Source organism: Urocampus carinirostris, chromosome 8 (assembly GCF_059441175.1).
Source record: "Urocampus carinirostris isolate Australia breed hairy pipefish chromosome 8, RoL_Ucar_1.0, whole genome shotgun sequence".
NCBI classification, from domain to species: Eukaryota; Metazoa; Chordata; class Actinopteri; order Syngnathiformes; family Syngnathidae; genus Urocampus; species Urocampus carinirostris.
The window spans coordinates 44528984-44550851 of NC_142356.1; the positions used below are offsets into that span (position 1 = coordinate 44528984).

At 41.5% G+C, this 21868-nt stretch overlaps 1 pseudogene; it reads left to right on the forward strand.

Moving 5' to 3' along the window:
• Positions 1–12140: 12140 nt before the first annotated feature.
• LOC148361983 (U2 spliceosomal RNA) lies at positions 12141–12306 on the forward strand (annotated as a pseudogene).
• The last annotated feature ends 9562 nt before the right edge of the window (positions 12307–21868 follow it).

Sequence of the window (21868 nt, forward strand, 5' to 3'; positions counted from 1 at the left end):
TCCGTTCAAACTCCGCTGTTCCCCAGAGTCGAGCTCGGCCTTGTCAAGTGAGTAATAGTATAACCAACCTTCGCCCCTTCAGTGGAGAAGGTCCTAGGCAGCAGGTTGAACAGTAGTCAGCAACTTTTCAGGAACGCCGGGACCTTGGTAGGGTCACCATTGAATCGCTCTGGATTACCAATCTTGGGTTCCTGGGCATCATCTGCGGCCGGGAATGGACCAGAGGGCAGACTGGCTGGGGTAAGGCGAGTTAGCAGCTGCGTGATCTCATCAAGTTGCTGCTGCAGATTTTGTTGTTGTCGAATCTGGCCAAGCCGCAACAAAGACGCAATGTCCTGGTTCAGCCGTTGGACCTCTCCCACAATGTTTTCTTTCTCTCTCTTTCTCTCTCTCTCTATCCATCTCTCTATCTATCTCTATATCTCTCTCTCTTTCTCTCTCTCTGTCTCGCTCTTTTCCCCTTATATTTTTCCATTTCTCACTCTTTCTCTTTCTTTATTCATTTTCACCATTCTCTCTCTCTCTCTTTCTCTCTGTGTCTTTCCTCTTTTCTCTGTATTTCTCATTTTATTGTATTTCTCTCCGTTTAGCTCTCTTTTTCCATTTTTCGCTTTTTTCTTTCTTTTTCTTTTTCTTTCTCTTCATCTATCTCTCTCTCCTATCTCTCTTTCTCTCTTTTTCTCTCTTTATATACCTCTCTCTCTTTCTCGTAAATCTATTCTTCTCCTACCGGTGTGATTTTTTTCCCACAGTATGGCCCCCCAGCTGAAAAGAGTTTGACACCCCTGTTCTGGATTGAACAGGGCCTAGTCAAAAAGGGCAGCCTTTTTTTGTATTTCTCTATTTTTAAAAGCCATTTTTGTGTCCATTCCCTGAGAGTACCAGTACAGTTGCGCAGTTCTCACCTCCTTTGACAGCACGAGCAGCTCTTCCTCTAAATCCGCCTCCGGAATGACAGCAATAAAACAGTGTTCTGTAGCCACGCTCTCGGAATGAAAGCGTAACATTTTAATGAATGTAAGAAATCTCGCAAAGTGCTGAGTAACTAAATCTCAGTGAATATATTTGGCATCCTAGCGAGTATGATAGCCTTCTGGATGGGGAACGGCTGCCACATTAGGAAAAAATACCACACCAGAATCCCAAAGTACATCTCTACTGTAATATTAGGTACTTGTTTCCATTCAGGTAGTAATCTTATTACTATTATTCAGATTTTATAATGACATTAAAACGGACGCAACAATTTTAATAGGGCATGGGTGCCAAACTCTTTGAGGTCTGAGGCCACATGGTAGGAAAACACACACAGGGGCCAGTAGATTAAAGAGAAAGGGGGAGAAAAGAGAGAGAGAGAGAGAGAGAGAGAGAAAGAGATAGAGAGAGGGAGAGAGAGAGAAAGAAATAAGAATAGAGAACAGGAGAGAAAAAGAGAAAGAGAAGAAATAGAGACAAAGTGGGGAAGAAAAAAGGGAGAAGAAATAAGAGACGGTGGGGGAAAAAGAAAGAAAGAGAGAAAAAATATAGAGACAGAGAAAGTAACAGAGGAAGTGAGAGAGAATAAAACTCATTGAAAAAGAGGATAAGAAAAATTGAGAAACAAAGAGAATCGAAAAAGACAGAGTGAAACACGAAAAAAAGAGAAAGAGAATAGAGAGACAGAGAGGGGGGGAAAAAGATGGAAAAGAGGGACAAAGATTGAGAGAAAGAGTTAGTGTGGAAGACAAAATCAACCAAGTACGAGAGAGAGAAAGAGAAATACAAAAAAATACAGCTTCAGTTGTTTTGTGAGTGGTGTCTGGCTCTGGTAGCATCTAGTACACATATTTCAAACTACAGGTCATTTTTTTCTTGTGCTGCTCTCAGCATATTCTCACAGGCCGGATTAAAACCCTTAGCGGGCCTGATCGTGTTTGACACCTATGAATTAAGGTGTTAGTCTCATTGCGATGGCTGGAGTTCTTTGGTATCATTTTCGCAAGTACGAAATTAATTTTCAAGTAATCTGATTGCTTGAGCACAGGTGTAGTTTCCTTGTTCTGGGACATTTTTATGCACCAAATCACTGTGGGACTTGTAGTACAGAGGCAAATGTTACGTGTTTTTCAATACTGTATGGAGATCTACTAGTTGTCTTTTTCTTCTACCTGCAAGTTTTAACCAATGCTTGGTAACTTTTTTAACTTAAATGCCATAATAGCAAAAATATTTTGATTTTTTTTGAGGGAGCCACACCATATATTTTGAGACAAAAATCAATAAAACACGCTTACCAGACAAAAGCTAATTCTTCAGCACATTTTATTTCACTATGTGACGTTTAATGGTACAATAAAATCTACAAAATAAAAATGCCAGAGTCTGTGTGCCGTATCAATATAAATATACCACTTAGTATGTGTCTCCCTCCCACAGTTACTTAAGAGTGTTGAGGCTCATTTAAACTGTAATCGATCCCATCCATTTTCTGCACCACCTATCGCTTATATGTTGACAATATCTGTGGATTATTTGTTATTGCAACATCAGTTGCAGCCTGGTCATCCTAGAAGGGGGATTACCTCATGTGCGGTCCCTTCTCAAAGTTTCTTCATTTTCCTCAAGCAGTGTTCTCGTTTGCCCGCGTCCCTGCGTCATAGACATAACTAACCCTTCCGGCGCCGTCGCAAATGGCAGCCACTCCAGCAAGCTCCCGTGTTATTTTCGCTACTTTTGTGATTTATTGTTTTGTTTTTGCTTAGATCTTCAGTGTTTGCCTTGCCTTGCCTTGCAGCACTTTGGATTACTTTTATATCCTATGGATATGGGTTATAACGCACAAGAATGCGTTTATAACCCTAAGCCGGCGTGGTTCCCCTTTTACCTGACGAGGTGAGGCGGCCTTATCGAAGTGCAGAGCCGGTGCTAAGGTAAAGGCTAAGCGGCAAAGTAGCGATATAAGCCCTCGGTACCGTCCATAATCATGGGGAATGTCAACTCCCTACCAAATAAGATCGACGAACTGGCTGTGCTTGTGAAAGACATCAAAGGATACAGGGAGTGCAGCTTGCTTTGCTTTACGGAAACGTGGCCCACGTCTAGCATCCCGGACGCTAACGTCGAGCTAACTGGCTTCTGTGCTGTTAGAGCGGACAGAGACACAAAAGCCTGCGGGAAGTGCAAAGGAGGCGGACTTGCCATCTACGTGAACACGAGGTGATGTAACCCTGGGCATGTAAACACAAAGATTTCTATCTGCTGCCGTGATGTCGAACTTTTGGCCATAAGTTTGCGTCCCTATTACTTGCCCAGAGAGTTTGGACACGCCATTGCTGTTATTGTTTACATCCCACCGCTCGCTGATGCGGAAGTAGCGTGTGACGTCATCCACTCCGCTGTGGCCAAGCTACAAACACAACACCCGGAGGCCGCCATGTTAATCTCTGGGGACTTCAATCATGTGACTCTTGATACGACACTGCCCTCTTTCGTCCAGTATGTGGACTGCAAGACCAGGGGAAATGGGACTATTGACCTTCTGTACGCGAACATCAAGGATGCATACAGTGCTACGCCACTGCCTGCCCTTGGGAAAGAGACCACAACCTCATTCTGCTTAAACCTCATTACAAACCAAAAGTAAGGAGGCTACCAACTACCACACGCTCTTTCAGGAAACGGTCTACTGAGGCAGAGCAGGCTCTGAGAGACTGCTTTAGACGTACGGACTGGGATGTCCTGCCCGGGTCCAGCAGTGGGGACATTGAAGAGGTGGCAAACTGCACCACTGACTACATTAACTTCTGTATGGACAATGTTGTTCCTATAAAAACTGTACGCTGCTATGCCAACAACAAGCCCTGGATCACGAGCGACATAAAGTGCCTTCTGAACCAAAAAAAAGAGGGCCTTTAAAGATGGTCATCATCAGGAGCTAAAACGAGTACAGAGGGAGATCAGAGTCCAGCTCCGGGAAGGAGCAGTACAGGAGGAAGTTGGAGAAAAAGCTGCAGAACAACAGCATGAAGGAGGTGTGGGAAGGGATGAAAACCATTACTGGCTGCAGCACCAAGCAGGGTGAGGCTGTGGACGTAGATGTGGGGAGGGTCAACCAGTTGAACAACTTTTTCAACAGGTTTGACCACCCCAACTCATCCTCACCCCAGAGTACTGCAGCTGTCCCTCCCCCTCTGGACACTAGCACGGAGGACATCCCCCCACTCAAGATAACTGCAGCACAGGTGTGTGGAGAGCTGAGGAGGCTGCGAACCAGCAAGTAAGCTGGTCCAGATGGAGTATCCCCCCGACTGTTGAAGGCCTGTGCGTTGGAGCTGGGCGACCCTCTTCAACCTGAGCCTTGAACAGGGGAGGGTCCCTCAGCTGTGGAAAACATCCTGCATCATCTCAGTCCCAAAGAAATTAAGACCCGAGGAAATCAACGACTTCAGGCCGATCGCCCTGACATCACAGGTGATGAAAACCATGGAGCGGTTGCTGCTGCACCACCTAAAGCTTCAGGTCCGTCACGCCATCGACCCTCGTCAATTTGCTTACCAGGAGAAGGTGGGAGTGGAGGATGCTATAGTCTACATGCTACACCGATCCCTCTCTCACCTGGATAGGGCTAAGGGGGCTGTGAGGATTACATTTTTTGACTTCTCCAGTGCCTTTAATACCATACAGCCTCTGCTACTGAGTAGGAAACTGACAGAGATGGGAGTTAGCTCACACCTTGTAGAATGGATTACTGACTACCTGACAGGCAGACCCCAGTATGTGAAACAAGGGGGCTGTACATCGGACACTGTGGTTAGCAGCACAGGATCTCCGCAGGGGACCGAAGGCTGGCCTCCTTCAACAGCTGCAAAAAGCTCCTGAAAATGTTCTATGAGACAGTTGTGGCAAGCGCCCTCTTCTATGCGGCAGCGTGTTGGGGAGGCAGCGTCATAAAGAAGGATGCCTCTCGTCTCAATAAACTGGCGAGGAAAGCGAGCTCTGTTGTGGGAACACAGCTGGACAGCCTGACAACAGTAGCTGAGAGCCGGGCACTGAAAAAGCTGCGGTCAATCATGGACAATTCATCACATCCACTACACAGCATTATCTCCAGACAGAAGAGCAGCTTTAGCGACAGACTGCTGTCACTGTCTTGTACCACGGACAGACTGAAGAGATCTTTTCTTCCTCATGCCATGAGGCTCTTTAACTCCACCCGGCGGAGTAAAGGCCCACATTAAACCCCACCCGCTACATTGCATATTACCGTACTTTTATTGCAGTGTGTATTTCATGTAGCACTATTTAAATACTCTATACAACACGCAACAGTGGGTATTAGCACGTCACATTGGGTATTTGTATATTGTATTCCTTTTGCTTTATTATTGTATTGTTCTCAGCGAAGGGATGCTGCTGGAAATGTGAATTTCCCTGCGGGGATGAACAAAGTATCTATCTATCTATCTATCTATCTATCTATCTATCTATCTATCTATCTATCTTCATTTTTGCTGGGGACGCATCGTGTCAAATCAACGTGCGTCCCCGGTACGCAATTCTTTTGACACAAAATTGTCATTATCATTTTTTAACAAAGATTTACCGCGCTCCAAACTTTTCGTCAGGCAGATCCACCATTGTTGTTTTGGTCTCGCGGTTCGAGGTTTCGTCTGCACACCGATCTCGAGTTCGGGTTTTGTAGTGAAAGTCCATCTCTTTTTAGAGAACCGGCTTTTTCGGCTCAACCCATTAAAGAGCGGGCTCTCAAACGGCTCACTTGCTTTGATGCATTATACTACGAATGATTATGTTGTATAAAGAAGTTAAAAAAAAAAACGGGTTTGTGGTGATCCTTTTTAATCAGTATATTACCAACAATAATTTAATGCAGAAAATGAATTAATAATTTGAATAAGAAAATGTATTATTCTACTTAATTATATTTGCATGAATTTTTTCCTTCTACAGTGAACGTCCAAGTGCCTTCATTTTTTAACTTTTTTTATAATAAACCTCATTCATTTCGAGCAACTCAGTGTCTCACAACAAAATGTTCATTAACAATATATATGATATAAGGAAACATGTACATTATAACATGTTAAACTACATAAATAAACATGTTTGGAAAAAAAAATATTTTTTTTTGTATTTTGTAAGGGAAAATACGACAGTTTGCAAGGGCATGGAGCACACAAAATTTTGGGGACCCATAGTTCTCTGTAGGGACCCATAGATTTTTGAGCATGCGAGTCCCCGGGACCCATCACTTTTCAGAGGTAAAATGAACACTGCTCAAGTTGAAGTTTTTGAGTTTTTCCTTGTCCTCATGTAGGTTTTAGATCACGGGATGGTGTAATAATAGTGTAATGTGGTTTGCAATAATCTGTGGTCTGTGCAGCCCTTTGAGACTCCTTGTGATTAAGGGCTATACAAATAAACATGAATTGACTTGACTAGAATAGATTTAAACAGTTCCACTGAGGTTAAAGATCGAATCTCAGGGAGAAAAGCATTCCTCAGCACCGGGGCCCGAATGGAGAACGCTCTCGAACCTGCGGTTCTCTTCTTGGCTCTTGGGATCACTAGTAGACCAGCATTTTCGGAGCGAAGGCTCCGGACTGTAACAAGGGGGGAATTTAAATCGGCAACGACAACATGCTAATGGAAACATGCAAACAACAACATGCTTACAACAACATGATAATGAAAAGAACCATATCTCGCTTGCTCACCATAGGTTGCTGACCCCAGCTCAAAGTGGTCCTGTTTTCAGCTTGGTGGTGATGTGACTGCAGTTATTGAGGTGATGTTTCTTTTCACTTGCTTTCTAGAATTGTGTCACATGCTTTTACGTATGAAAACGTCATAAGCACACAGAAATCAGACCCTGTGTCAGGAGTTTTCCCTCAAATTCACTGTCAGGACAGCGGATTTTTTTATATATTACTTACCCTTTCAGGGCACTGGATATTTTTGCCTGAGGTCTGCTGAGCCATGGAGTTTACTAGCTTTGTGGGGAGAACACTTCGCCCCCAGACATTTACAGTCACACCTGATCTTTCAGATGACTCAGTGTTCACACAACCACTCAATTGACGCGACACGTCTAGATCTTCCTGGTCAAACCAGTCGTGAAAAAAATAAAATTAATCAATCTTACCAGAAGAAAAATAATTGGATTGAGATTTTAATTTCCCCTGTATTCTACAAATTAAAGCTGATATACAGTATTTACAGTGAAGAAAATAGTATTTGAACACCCTGCTATTTTGCTATTTCTCCCACTTAGAAATCATGGAGGGGTCTAAAATTGTCATCGTAGTTGCATGTCCACTGTGAGAGAGATAAACTAAAAAGAAAAATCCAGAAATCACAATGTATGATTTTTTTAACAATTTATTTGTGCGATACAGCTGCAAATAAGTGTTTGAACACCTGTGTTGCGTCTAGAATTCTGACCCTGAAAGACCTGTTAGTCCTCTCATTCGAAGTCCACCTGCAATCCATGTATCATCCTGAATCAGATGCACCTGTTTGAGGTTGTAAGCTACATAAAGACACCTGTCCAACCCATACAATCAGTAAGACTTTAACTTGTAACATGGCGAAGACCAAAGAGCTGTACTTAGACACCAGAGACAAAATTGTACACCTCCACAAGGCTGGAAAGGGCTACAGAGCAATTAACAAGCAGCTTGGTGAAGAAAGGTTCACTGTTGCTATCATTAGAAAATGGAATAAGCTAATCATGACGGTCAATCTAAATTGGAATGTAGCCACATGCAAGATTTCACCTCGTGGGGTCTCAATGATTCTAAAGAAGGTGAGGAATGAGCCTGGAACTACACGACAGGAGTTGGTCAATGACCTGAAAAGAGCTGCACGTACATAAACACGCAAACGTACGTAAACATGCACGAAAACATTCAGATTCAGATTCAGATCTACTTTATTGTCATTCTAGTACACGTGTATACAGAACGTAATGTCGATACATCTGACCCGCACAGTTTCCTCGAATGAACAGATATAAGTAAAAGTTGTATTGTATTATGGCTACGTATAGTATTTTACCATAGTGCCGATAGTGCAAGAGGAGTAGCTAACCAGATGTGCAAAATGGGCATTCAGGTTAACAAGTCAGGTAAACAGTAACATTAACACTGTAACAATAACGCTGTAAGTACAATAGTGCAGAGAGCAAATGTGCAAGGAGTGGCAAGCTATAAAGAACTGCCAGTAGTGCAAAAAGTCAGATTAGCAGCCGTTAAGATTTAGCTTAACTATATGTTAGATTGACCATTTAACAGTCTAATGGCCAGGGGGACTAGACTACTGCGGAACCTGGTGGTCCTGCACCGCACACTGCAGTACCTCTTCCCAGAGGCTAGCAGAGTGAACAGTCCATGATGGGGGTGAGAGGGGTCCCCGATAATGTTCTTAGCATGGGATAGGCAGCGCTTCTGGCCAATGTCCTGAATGGAGGGAAGTGTAGTCCCGATTATTTTCTCTGCTGTCCTCGTTACCCTCCTCACACTACCCCAGTCGGTAGCGCTGCAGCCTCCACACCACACAGAGATACAGCTGGTCAGGATACTCTCTATGGTGCCCCTGTAGAATGTGATGAGGGAGGGTGGGGGCAGGTGGGCTCTCCTCATCCTCCGCAGGAAGTACAGGCGCTGCTGTGCCCTCTTAACCAGTGATGCAGTGTTCACGGACCAGGTGAGTTTGTTTGTAATGTGCACCCCTAGGAACTTGATACTGCTGACAACCTCCACAGCCTTGTTGTTGATGCAAAGTAGGGCATGTTTGGGCTGGTTTTTCCTAAAGTCGACAATGATCTCTTTAGTTTTGTCAACATTCAGGACCAGGCTGTTGTCCCTGCACCAGGCCACCAACTGCTCCACCTCCTCTCTGTAGGCCAGGTCGTTGTCGTCCCTGATGAGGCCCACCACTGTTGTGTCGTCAGCATACTTCACGATGTGGTTTGTGGCGGACCTAGGGACGCAGTCGTGTGTCATCAAGGTGAACAGCAAGGGGCTCAGGACACAGCCTTGGGGGGAGCCCGTGCTGAGGTAGATGACATCTGAGATGTTCTTACCTATCCGCACTGATTGGGGTCTGTCACTGAGGAAGTCCAGCAGCCAGTTCCGCAGGGGGGTGTTGAAACCCAGGAGTCTCATTTTGTCTACCAGATGTTGTGGGATGATGGTGTTGAATGCTGAACTGAAGTCCAGGAACAGCATCCGCACATGGGTGTTCTTCTCCTCTAGGTGTGTCAGGCTCAGGTGAAGCGCAGAGGAGATGGCATCCCTGGTGGAGCGGTTTGTCCGGTAGGCAAACTAAAAGGGGTCGAATGAGGAGAGGAGACTGGAGGTGATGTGCTCTTTAACCAGTCTCTCAAAGCACTTCATTATGATAGGAAAAACGCACAAAACGTACGGAAACATGCACAAAAACATCCATAACACACTAATGTTAAACCCCCAGTAATGGTAATGGCATTGTAACGGCGGAATAAAATGGTTAGTTAGAGAACCTGTCCTAAAATTAATAATAATTTATGACAGCGTTATCCATAACACTGCTATCGGGTGACAAAAACACAACCAAACTGAGAGTGGTTTGCAAATTGAAGCCACCAGAGTAAAATATTGTAAACATCGAGATTGTCGGATGAAACGGAGATGATTTCGGAGATACAATCAATTCTGGGAGGCGCATTGGTAGCGTCGCTTTGCACAGCAAGATAAACTCCTCCCATTACTAAGGGAAAAAGCATCCTAGGTTCTCCATTACGACTCCGGCCGCAGCCTCCCTTGCCTCTCTGCAAGCTATTAACTCAGAGATTAGGTAACACACAAAAAAAAAACACTCCCACATTCCAAAATCATGCATGTTAGGGTTAGAAATTGTGACTAGCAATTATTTTTTCTGTCTCCGTGTGCACTGCGACTCCTCAAGGATATCCCACTACCCTAGGCAGGATAAGTGCAGCAGATAATTTTATGTGAAGGTAGCCTTTACTACTAATAAGATGAAAGAAGCTGGTATAGATGCTTACTGTGAAATATTCTAACAAGTTTATTAACCATATTATCAAAATTTTAAAAAAAATTGGTTCCCACTATAAATAAGCGTAACGAGTGGACGTATTAGGTTGTTCTTTATCAGTAAACCATAATAAAACATTGATTAATTGATTAAAGATTGGTAACTACTACTTTTCTTTTGAATGTTCCCCCCTAAAAATATTGTTACATCAAAGAGTCATTTACTAAAATGATAGCCAGCGGATGTTTTCTTTAGAACTCTTATCAGAGTAACGGCGGGACAGTAAACACTGGGACACAACATATATTTCATATTTCAAATATTAAATAGCACTAATAACTGAAATTGACATTAGGTGAGGAATATTATCCTAAAGGCAAAAAAAACATGGCTTTGTTTGATTTTTCTCACTAATATTTGTAACAGAAGTCAATCAAACAGAGTAAATAATTTAAAATTAAATCGTCTTGCATACATATCAGTTTGGTGGAGGGCAGTTAGCATACAAGAACATTTTGAAAATAATTATAAACCCATTTTTACACAAAATGTGTGTAGCTGGGACTCAAATGGCGCCGAATAACAGGAATAATCAGAGGTATGGGTCTCAAACCTTTTTTATAGTTTTGACTAATGAGACCAAAATTAGTGGTTGCATATCTATTTTATAAAACATTTTTCATTGCAAACCCGAAAAAAGATTACGTTTTTTTGCTTGGATTCAATCCGTGCAATAGGTTTGCGCCTTCTACTTGCTCAACATTGTAGCCCATTGCCATTATTTATACCACTTGCTGAACCGACATCACGTTGAGTCGGAAGGATTTCCCCCGAGACTTTGCAGGAAGGAGACAGGCCAATTCTTTAATGAATGAATCTGTAACTTGGCTTTGTGTGACATTATTTTGCTACCCTTCCAGACAAAGTGTGGAGTCTGGAACAGACAAACTGGGAAAGAAATAGAGCATGGGAGGGAACATTGTTTCAAAATATCAGTGTCTGAAACTCATGACAAAAATTTACCGGACACCAGGGCAGACAACTCTAAAAAGTTGCCTGCTCCATTTTTCACAACTTGAAACACAATAAGACGACTAACCGCAAAAAAACACCAAAGTATTAAGGAGTGATAATCAGAATATATATCCAAACAACACTTTAAAGTTAAGTATATTACCTGTCCCTGTGTGCCCTGCGATCGGCTGGCAACCAGTTCAGAGTGTCCCCTGCCCACTACCCAATGATTGCTGGGATGGGCTCCAGCACCCCCGCGACGCTACTGAGGATAAGCGGTGCAGCTCATGAGATGAGATGAGATAAATCTACTTATTACATTCATTGCATGTATATGACATCACTGTTTTCCATCTGCTATCAGTATGTACCTGTATTTACTGTAAATTCCGAACTATAGAGCGCACCTGATTATAAGCCGCACCCATCACATTTTAAGGGGAAAACCGATTTTGTCCATACACAAGCCGCATCTGTATATAAGCCGCATGCATCCACATCAAATAAACATGAAATTAATCCAAGCTGAACTTCAAGTCGCGCAATTGAAACTAAATGTTCTTCATTGAAGCACACAGTCCAAAAATCACAGCCGCCAAAATGAATGTAAAATGACATAGGTACTTGGTGCCCGTTGATAGTAATCCAAGGAAAAAAAGGGTATATTTTCAAAGGTAAGGGTGGGAAAAATATATATCCATTATTGTCCGCCATGTCCACAAAAACTCACCTTTACACTTTCCCATCAGCTTTTTTTTTTTGCTCCGCCCCTCTTTTTTAATTTGCTCGTGCAGAATAAGTGTCTCAAATAAATACAAATAAATACATTACAAAAATATACAGTTGCAAATACATATTACACATATTTACAAAGAAAGACGGTACATCGAGAGAGTTTTCAAAGCTTTAATAATAATAATATAACTTTCATCCTAAACCGTGCCTTTGGGAGGTAGCCTCACGCTACTAACAAGACGCTTGCATACCTGCATGTTAGTCTGTTAAGGAAATAAATGCCGTAATTGTAAGAAACAGAGTCATATGTACTCATTAATGCCAGGACCTTAGCTTGGCCTTGGCCTTGATGCTAGGTCCTTAGCTTGGCCTTGATGCTAAGTCCTTAGCTTGGCCTTTTGTGTACTTTCTATGAAGTCACTATCTTTGATTTTTGCATTTCGGAGATGGAATATGAGCTTGCTCTGTCCACTCCACGCATCGGCCCGGTATTGCAGTACCTCCGGGAACAGTGCATTCGCAATGATCGCAGCAATGCTTTAGGGCTAGGACCTTAGCTTGGCCTTTTGGCTGAGAGTAAGTGTCCCGGCTCCTAGGCTTTGTAGCGTATTATGAACTGACCGATAACGGATAATGGATAATGAATAACGAAGATAGATCAATAACCCTTAAAAACCCCAAAACCCCCCAGCAGACCATCCACTTCTTCCTCCTTGATAATGACATTTAAGTTGTCTTTCTCAGTGTCGGAAAGAAACTTTATCATGATGACGTCGTTCCAAGCTCCCTCATTTCAATACACACCAGCAATATGCCAGTATGCTCTTAACGTGGAAGCTGCGTCATGAGCCTTATTTTGTGCAATTTGCACGATGAGGGTATGTTTACGCCATAAAATGTGGTCTTCCTCGGCGCGTATATTCCAACGGTCTAAATCTTACCTCTCATACTCGAGCCGGCCGTTAAAAAAATTACATAAATTGGCCGCATCTCCGAATAAGCCGGAAAAATATAACGGCTTATAGTCCGGAATTTACGGTACTCATCTTCATTCATGCAATGTTTGCTTTGCGTTGTCTGCTACAAGCCATGTGAACTCCTCTTTCCACGATGCTTTTAATGTACGTTAACATTTTGTAGCGTCATAAATTTTGTTAGCTTCTTTTCAATCTTTCTTCTGGGGCTGAGGTTTTGGCTTGATTCCTAACCATTTATCCATTCTTCTTGTGTTCTCTGTGCATCTACATTGGAAAATGATATGCAAATGCACGACCTTGTAACGCTCGGGAAAGTCCGGAATTTATTCGATGCAGGCTTCTGATTGGCTGCACAGCATGCAAATTGCCAAACAATCCAAAATTAGGAAATTTCCAAATCGGACGAAGATTTTGAAATCAGAATAAAGTGAACATTTGATTTGAAAAATAAATTTTGTTTTGTTTTTTTCTTGAATAAGTTGTCGGCCACCCAGGCGGAGACGTTTTGGAAGTTGTACGCCAAACGTAAAAGATGCACGCCCCAGGCATCGAGGCGGTTGTTATTTCAGACACTGATAATATTGTAAGTCTGTGAGTTTTGATTCATTTTCTTTCATTTTTGTTCATCTCTGCAACAGGTCCGGAAACATGCCAGAGGTTTTCAACATGTCAATATGACACGGCTTTCGATAAATTATTTAGCATGACTTACTCCATGAGTGATGTCGGGCAAAAGTGTTACGTTTGGGGTGGTGGACCCATGTGGGGGAAGCAGGAAGTCAAGGCAGAGGTGCTTAAAAGAAGGGATTGTATTTAATAACAAAACTACGAACAAAGTAACGACTGAACATGGAGACACAAAGCAGATTGCATCTCCAAACAAAATCAATTTTGATCAAACTGTAATGTTCAAAATGCCCTTTTAAAGAGTTCTATATAATTGGGCACAGGTGAACCCAGTTAAAACCCCGGTTTGGGCCCTATGGTGGTGTCAGACCCTGACAAAACGCTTAGAACAGTTATGCTTAGTGCCAGAGGTGGCGGCAGTGAGTAAAAAAGTACAACTTCTTTGTTGTTATGATGAAAAATTGACAACATTAACATTGGATGGTTAATTCATGGTATAACGTATATGAACAAAAATGTAAAAATGTGACAATAAATTCTTAAAATCTGGGAATTTCTATTTGATGATTTGTGAGTTGGTGGGTTCTAGATACAGTAAGTAGAATAGGTAAATACACGTACAGCTAGTAGTGAGTATTTTTTAATATGTAGGTACCTTTCCATACATCTGTGCACTAAATTGCTTATGATAATAGAAATTAATAATATAGTTTACAGCAGGGGTGTCCAAACTTTAAGGGTAAGCCAGATTTGGTAAGTTGAACATGTGTGACTATATCTTGTGTGACTATATCTTTAATAAAATAACCCTTCGCAAAAGGTTTGCAGTGCTTGGCAATGAGTGTCACGACCTTGTAGCTCCCCATTGCAGCATTTTCACTTGACTCGCAGGGTCTCGTGAAAAAGCGCTTCTGTGCCACAGAATCCGGTTTACTCAGTAAAAAGCCCCATCTGTATTGAAGAAGAAAGAAAATTTAAGGAAAATATCCAAATAGTATTGCTTCCTTCATGGTAAATGCCTAGATACAATATGAGGTTATGTTGAATTAATTCGGTTGAAAAACCATGAGCACTACCTGCTGGCCGACGAGGTCACCACCGAATTGGATTCTGGATCAAAATAAATATAATCTAAAGCAACTACTTTACACACTGGGGCTGATATGAGCACTGTTTTCAAAGTTTTGTTATTGCAGAATATTCTGGGCAAAGATGAGTTACAGAACAATGTCTTGTAGGATTAAGGATGAAGTAAAAATATCAGAAAATTACTTTTATACTGGGATAGGGGTCTCAAGGTCATAAACCTAAGGAAAAAAAAACAAATGAGCGGAATGTTCCACTGGAAAGAGGTTTCTTTCTTCAAACCGGTTCTAACAGGAACTCATATGACTATCCCAACCCTCCTTCGTCAAAACAATAAAAAAACTGAAACAATGGCATAGACCAGGGGTCTCAAACTCAACTGACCTGAGGGCCAGCGGAGATAGGGTATGGATGAGATTGGGCCACATAAAGTTCTCACAAAAACATTCTGCTGTTCTCAATTTTTTTAATTCTCTACACTAAATAAGAAAAAAACAACAACATTGAAAATCAAATCAATTAATTTATAATAAATTAATCCATTATCCACTAGGGTTGCAGTGTCAAGTCAAGTCATGTTTATTTGTATAGCCCTTAATCACAAGGAGTCTCAAAGGGCTGCACAGACCACACATTACTGCAAACTACAGATATCATTACACCACCCCTGACCGAAAACCTACATGAGGGCAAGAAAAAAACTCAAAAACCTTAACGTGAGGAAAATGAATAAACCTTTGGAAGGGACCGCACATGAGGTAATGCCCCTTCCAAGATGACCAGGCTGCAACGGAAGTTGCAATAACTTTTAATACACAAATATTGTCAACATGAAATAAAGGTCATTCATACACTAAAATATAAGTGTGTTTTAAGCCTGGATTTGAACAGTTTCACTGAGGTTGCAGATCAAATCTCAGGGGGCAGAGCATTCCACAGAACTGAATGGATAACGCTCTCGAACCTGCGGTTCTCTTCTTAGCTCTTTGGGTCTCTAGTAGATCAGTATTTTCTGAGCGAAAGCTCGGAATGAAACAGGGGGAATTAAATCTGAATGATATGATGGAGCAAGTCCATGCATGAATTTGTATAATACCAACAGAACCTTAAAATCACATCTTAAGCTAACAGGGAGACAATGCAGGCTTGCTAAAATCGGGCTAATGTCATCAAACCTTTTTGTCTTAGTTAAAAGCCTCGCTGCAGCATTTTGTACCAGCTGCAGGCTCATGATTATGGACTTCGGAACACCGGTGTATTACATTACAGAGACAGGAGGTAACAAACGCATTAATTATGATCTCAAAATCAGACTGGGACAGCATCGGCCGAATTTTAGCCTGTTCTAGTAATATTCTTAACATGTGTGGAAGGACAGATCGGGGTCAAATGTGACACCTACATTTTTGACTGAGTCAATCTCGATGATGTTTCATTTGTCAATATTTAGAGCAGTTTTTGGGAACAAGGCACGGCATTTCAATGGACCAATGACTAATATTTCGGTCTTTTCAGAGTTCAGACGCAAGAAGTTGAGTGACTTTTTTTTTTCTTTACATACGCTCCACTACTTACGTACATTCGACTTACAAATTCCGGCAGATAGGATCATTTTTTTCGGGATGTCAAAAAATATCCTGACTTTGCTGTAAGTTAGATTTTGTATTGTGTGCACCTTTTTCCGAGTACAGTAATAGGGAGGACATTTAATGCATAAGTTAGTTATTACTACTACGGAAACATGAAATCCTTAAGCAAGGAAAAAAACTAAAAGGGACAAATGTTTATTTAAATGAACACTTAAGCAAAAAAAACTCACATTGCAAGACAGGCTCGATTTTTAAAGAAAACGAACAAGATACAAGTAACTTGGACTTCAAACTGTAGAGTATACATAAAGTTAAACGGCACTCCAGAAGAAGCAAAAATACTTTGGGTCCGAGAAATGCAGGAGCTGGACAGATTTGCCTGAATGTATCAATGGCATCCTGGACTGACAATATGGACACCTTTAGTAAAGATCACAATAAAAAAAGCCATCATAATATATTACGCCATGATCTACCGAGTATTGTTGATCACACTGACTCCAATAATACAAGATTAGATGACTTCGATCCTGACCACAAATTTTTATCAGCTAGCTCAGACAATTGCAAATATTATACTGGAAATAAATATAATATTTTTTTTAAATCTGAAGGCAAATTCTCAATAATACATTTTAACAGTAGAAGTATGTACACACATTTTGATGACATCACTGAATACTTACAGCAATTTGAGAACCCGTTTAGTGTTATTGCAGTTTCTGAAACGTGGTTCAGTGAGGAAAGGGGTGTAAATTTTGAATTAAACAACTATAATTTGAACTATGTAAATAGAACAAACAAAATAGGAGGTGGAGTAGCTATATATGAGCACAAAAGATTAAAATCGAAAATATTACAAAACATGTCATTTGTCATTGACGATTTACTTGAATGTATTACAATAGAAATTATAAATGAAAAAAGAAAAAATATTATAGTCAGTTGTGTATATAGATCACCGGGCTCAAATCTGGAAACCTTCACAAACTGGGCTGAAAAAACATATTCAACAATAAGCGCCAAAACACTATTCATTTGTGGAGATTCCAACATCGATCTAATGAATCCAAACAAACATAAAAACATTGATGACTACATTAATATGATGTACAGTATGAGTTTGTACCCAACTAAATTAAGGCCTAGTAGATTCACTTCACACAGTGCAACACTCATTGACAATATATTTACAAATAATATGGAATTTACAAACGTCAGCGGATTACTGGTTTGTGATATTTCTGATCACCTACCAGTATTTACAGTGTATGATGAAAAGGTTACTAGACAAGATTTAATTAAGGATTATGTTTACAAACGAGTTAGAACTGAGGAGACTATTATATCACTCTATGATGACTTAGTTAAACAAAACTGGAATGCTATATATGGTACAGATGATGTGGATCGTGCGTTTGACATATTTTTGGAAATATTCACCAACAAGTATAACAAAAATTGCCCAATCAGACAAACTAATATTAAGAATAAATCTGTAAACCATCCATGGATAACTAAGGGTTTACATAATGCTTGTAAGAAAAAAAACACCTTATATAGAAAATTTATTAAACTAAGAACTGAGGAAGCCGAATCCCGATATAAAACGTATAAAAACAAATTGACAGGAATATTAAGAGCAAGCAAGAAATTATACTATACCAATTCATTACATCATAACAAAAGTAATATCAAAGGTATTTGGGATATATTAAATAGTATAATAAAAGGAAAGAATGTAAGCAATGCATATCCAAACTATTTTATTGATAAGTGTTGTGTATGTAGTCGGGTTGCAGTCGGATTCAGAGACAGGCACGGACGGTACAGTCATAGAGTGTTTACTCAACCTCTTCTTCGGTAGTTCTCTAGCACAAGTACAAGGCTGCGCATAAGTATACAGTGACACCGCAGGAAGGGGAGTGTATTACACGACACCACATATTCCCTTTTTGTTAGCATAGGACACAACAGTAGCATTAATCTAAAATACGCAATAACTCTTCGGTAAGTATGAGCTTGTAGAAAACATACATTTCAATATTCATTACCAGATTAGAGGTAAATATTTATCAGAGGTAAGCAATAACGTAAGGACTATACTGTCAATATCGGTAAGCAAAAGTGTGTAAACCTTGTAAACTTAAGCAGACTGTATGAAGATCACATCATAAACAAACATGACAATTTTTTTTAACAATGAACATTCATCATGTCTTTTTTTTTTTTTTTTTTTTTTTTTTTTACATCATCACATCTTTTCTGTATTTTTTTTTTTTTTTTTTTTTAAGTCACATAATCTTGAAGCCATGCAGGAGCATGTCGTATTCTCGGTGCACTAGGAGAGGGATGTGTTGAGGGCACAGTTTCAGTTTCGGGTGGCTCAGCAACTTGGTCGCTTGGCAGGAGGCAAGCATCATTATCAGGAGGCTGTGGCGCTGAAACAGCAGCACAGGTGGAAGAATGGGCAAGGTGGAAAGCATTCCACACCTTTCCATCAGACAGCAGATAAGTGGCTGGACCCTTTTGAGCTACCACTGTCAGTGGCTTGGTGAACCTTGAGTGTCCTTTCGCAATGATTCCAGGTTTGCGGATGCGAACCGCAGAGCCAATCTGGAAGCTGGGTGATTTTGCACCGCGACGTTTGTCGGTGTATCGTTTGGACTTCCGTTGTTTGTTTTGTATGTTTTGTAGCATGTTGCCTTTGTCAGCAGTGGGACGCATGGGGTGAAGACCTGTGATGTGAAGCTTTGTATTCAGTGGTCTACCATGCAACAGTTCAGCGGGGGATACTGAAGTCACAGCATGTGGTGTGGCTCTGTAAGTCTGTAAAAACTCAGTGAAGAAGGCTTTCAGTGGTTTACCTTCGATGTTGGCTGTTTGTAGACAGTCCTTGAAGACTCTGTTGAAACGCTCAATTTCACCGTTGGCTTGGGGGTAGTACACAGAGCTGCGACGGTGTGTGATGTTCCTGTCACTAAGGAATGCTTCAAACTCGGTCGACACGAACTGAGGGCCATTGTCAGTAACAATTTCCTGTGGATTACCTTCTCTGCTAAACACAATGGAAAGAAAAGTCATAACAGAGGCAGAAGTAACATTTGAGCAGAAGGCAATCTCAGGCCATCGGCTGTAATAGTCAATGAGGGTGATGGCGAAGCGGCAATCAGCAGGCGCAGAGTGAATAGGACCAACAATGTCCACAGCAACTTTTTTCCAGGCAGCAGTTGGGGTAGGCACAGGCTGTAATGGTGCATTACGCGTGGTTGCGGTTTTGTCATGCTGCAAGCAGGTGGTGCATGATTTGATGGCGAGCTCAACGTGAGAATCCATTCCAGGCCACCAGTACAAGTCTCTCAGTCTTTGTTTTGTGCGAACTATCCCTTGGTGTGTAGCATGAGCAAGTTGGATCATTTTTCCCTGTAGCTGTTGTGGTATCACAACACGATGAGTGCCACGCACAATGACACTGTTCTGCAAGGCAAGCTCATTTTGCACACGGAAGTATGGCACGATGAGGGGGTCAAGGCCTTTTGCAGTACGAGGCCATCCCTTCTGCATGTAGTGTCGCACCTTCTGTAGCACTGGACATTCCTCACATGCACTGGAGAGCTCATCAGCAGTGAATGCAGCAAAATCAGGAGACACAGCAGCCACCATCTCCATGATGCCATCATTTTCCAGTTTCGTCAGCTCCTCCGACACCTTGTCATGCACGGCATATGGGAGTCTGCGTAGCTTTTGCTGGACTGGAGGGACGTCTGCACTCACTTTAAATTTGTGTAGAAAACCTGTAGCAACGCCTAGAGCATTTGTAGTGTTGACAGAGTGACTCATCTCCGATGCAGCAGGTGTTGTAATCTGCCCATCTTGTATCTGGAGGCGAAGTGCAGTGAACAGGTCCATTCCCAGTAGTGGAGTACCGTCAGGAACTATGTAGAAGTCAGTATGTGCACTCTGGTTGCAGTATGTAGCAGTAAGTTGAAGACAGCCCAACACTGGAATTGGCTTCTTCATGTAGGTCACCAGACGCACAGTAGGCTTTGAGAGAGGCAAGTGCATGAATGACTGTCTGTAAATTCTCTCTGGCAGAATTGAAACTGCTGAACCAGTGTCCACAAGCAGGTCAGTAGTAATTGACTGTTCATCATTCGCATGGAGAGCAACTGTACACGTAAGGCGCTTTGGGACTGCAGCTGTAGGGGCTACATGACACACAGTAAGTTCTGGGACAGTAACTTCTCTTACTGATCGAGTAGGAATTGCGCTGCGGCACACTTTACTAAAATGTCCAATTTTTCCACATTGGTTGCATTTTGCATTTTTAGCAGGGCATTTGGGGTCATTTGCTAGATGAGAGTTGGATCCACAACGGTAGCAGGTTTTGTGTTGATTCCTTTTATCTCTCGAGCGCTGTGTATGTGTACTGCTCTGATTCCTTTTATCTCTTTGTTGCACAAACTTCACAGGAGTGTCGGACACGTGCACATGAGTAATAGCATTAGCTTCTGAAATAGCAGATTCGACTTGTGTAGCAATAGCGATCGCTTTGTCAAGCTTTAAGTCCGTTTCCAGCAGCAAGCGCTCTCTGATTCTCGAAGAGGACATCTTCTCAATGAATTGATCCCTGATCATATCATCAGCAAACGTGCCAAAGTCACAGTTAGCAATTAATTCCCTCAATGCGGCAATGAACTGAGCAGTGGTCTCGCCCGGTCTCTGAGCACGCTGACGGAACTTGGTACGCTGAGCAACGACATTAATCTTCGGTACAAAGAAAATTTCTAGCGCATCACAGGCGGATTTGTAAGAAGTGCCAGTGTCAGGAAGGGAAAGAAAAATTCTCTGCCCTTCTGTGCCTAAACAGTGCAGCAGTAGTGCGCGCTTTCGTTTGTCCGGCATTTCGTTAGCAGTCAATGCTAGCAGGTAATTTTCGAACATCTGAATCCACGTGGAGTACAACATCGTAGGCTCACCCGGGGTTTCAAGCAAAGCAGGGGGTTGTGAAATTCCGATCCAAGTCATCCTCGTCGCCAATATGTTGTGTATGTAGTCGGGTTGCAGTCGGATTCAGAGACAGGCACGGACGGTACAGTCATAGAGTGTTTACTCAACCTCTTCTTCGGTAGTTCTCTAGCACAAGTACAAGGCTGCGCATAAGTATACAGTGACACCGCAGGAAGGGGAGTGTATTACACGACACCACAATAAGAACAGTGAAAATTATCATTTAAATCAAGTTGTGGGGAATTTCAATAGTTATTTTGTAAATGTTGGACCAGAGCTCGCTGCAAATATCCCAGAGTACAGTGGTAAACAATTTGAGTCACTGATAAAAATGAACTCCAAGACCATGTTTTTATCTGGGGTTACGGAATCAGAAATCTTGGACGTGGTTACCAACTGTAAAAACAAAACATCTATGGATTGTTTTGACATCGATATGGTACTAATTAAGCAAATTATAAATAGCATTGTGAAACCTTTGACCTACATCTGTAATCTATCATTTCTAACAGGCAAATTTCCAAATCAAATGAAAATAGCAAAAGTTATACCAATATACAAAAATGGAAACAAGCACATTTTTACAAACTATAGACTGGTATTTCTGCTTCCTCAGTTCTCTAAAATATTAGAGAGACTTTACAATAATAACAATTTGTAGATAAATATAAATTGATTAATGAAAGTCAATATGGTTTTAGAGCAAACAGATCAGCAACAATGGCAATTATTGATGCAGTAGAAGAAATCACCCATAGTATAGAAGACATACGCAGTCGGAGTATTTATTGACTT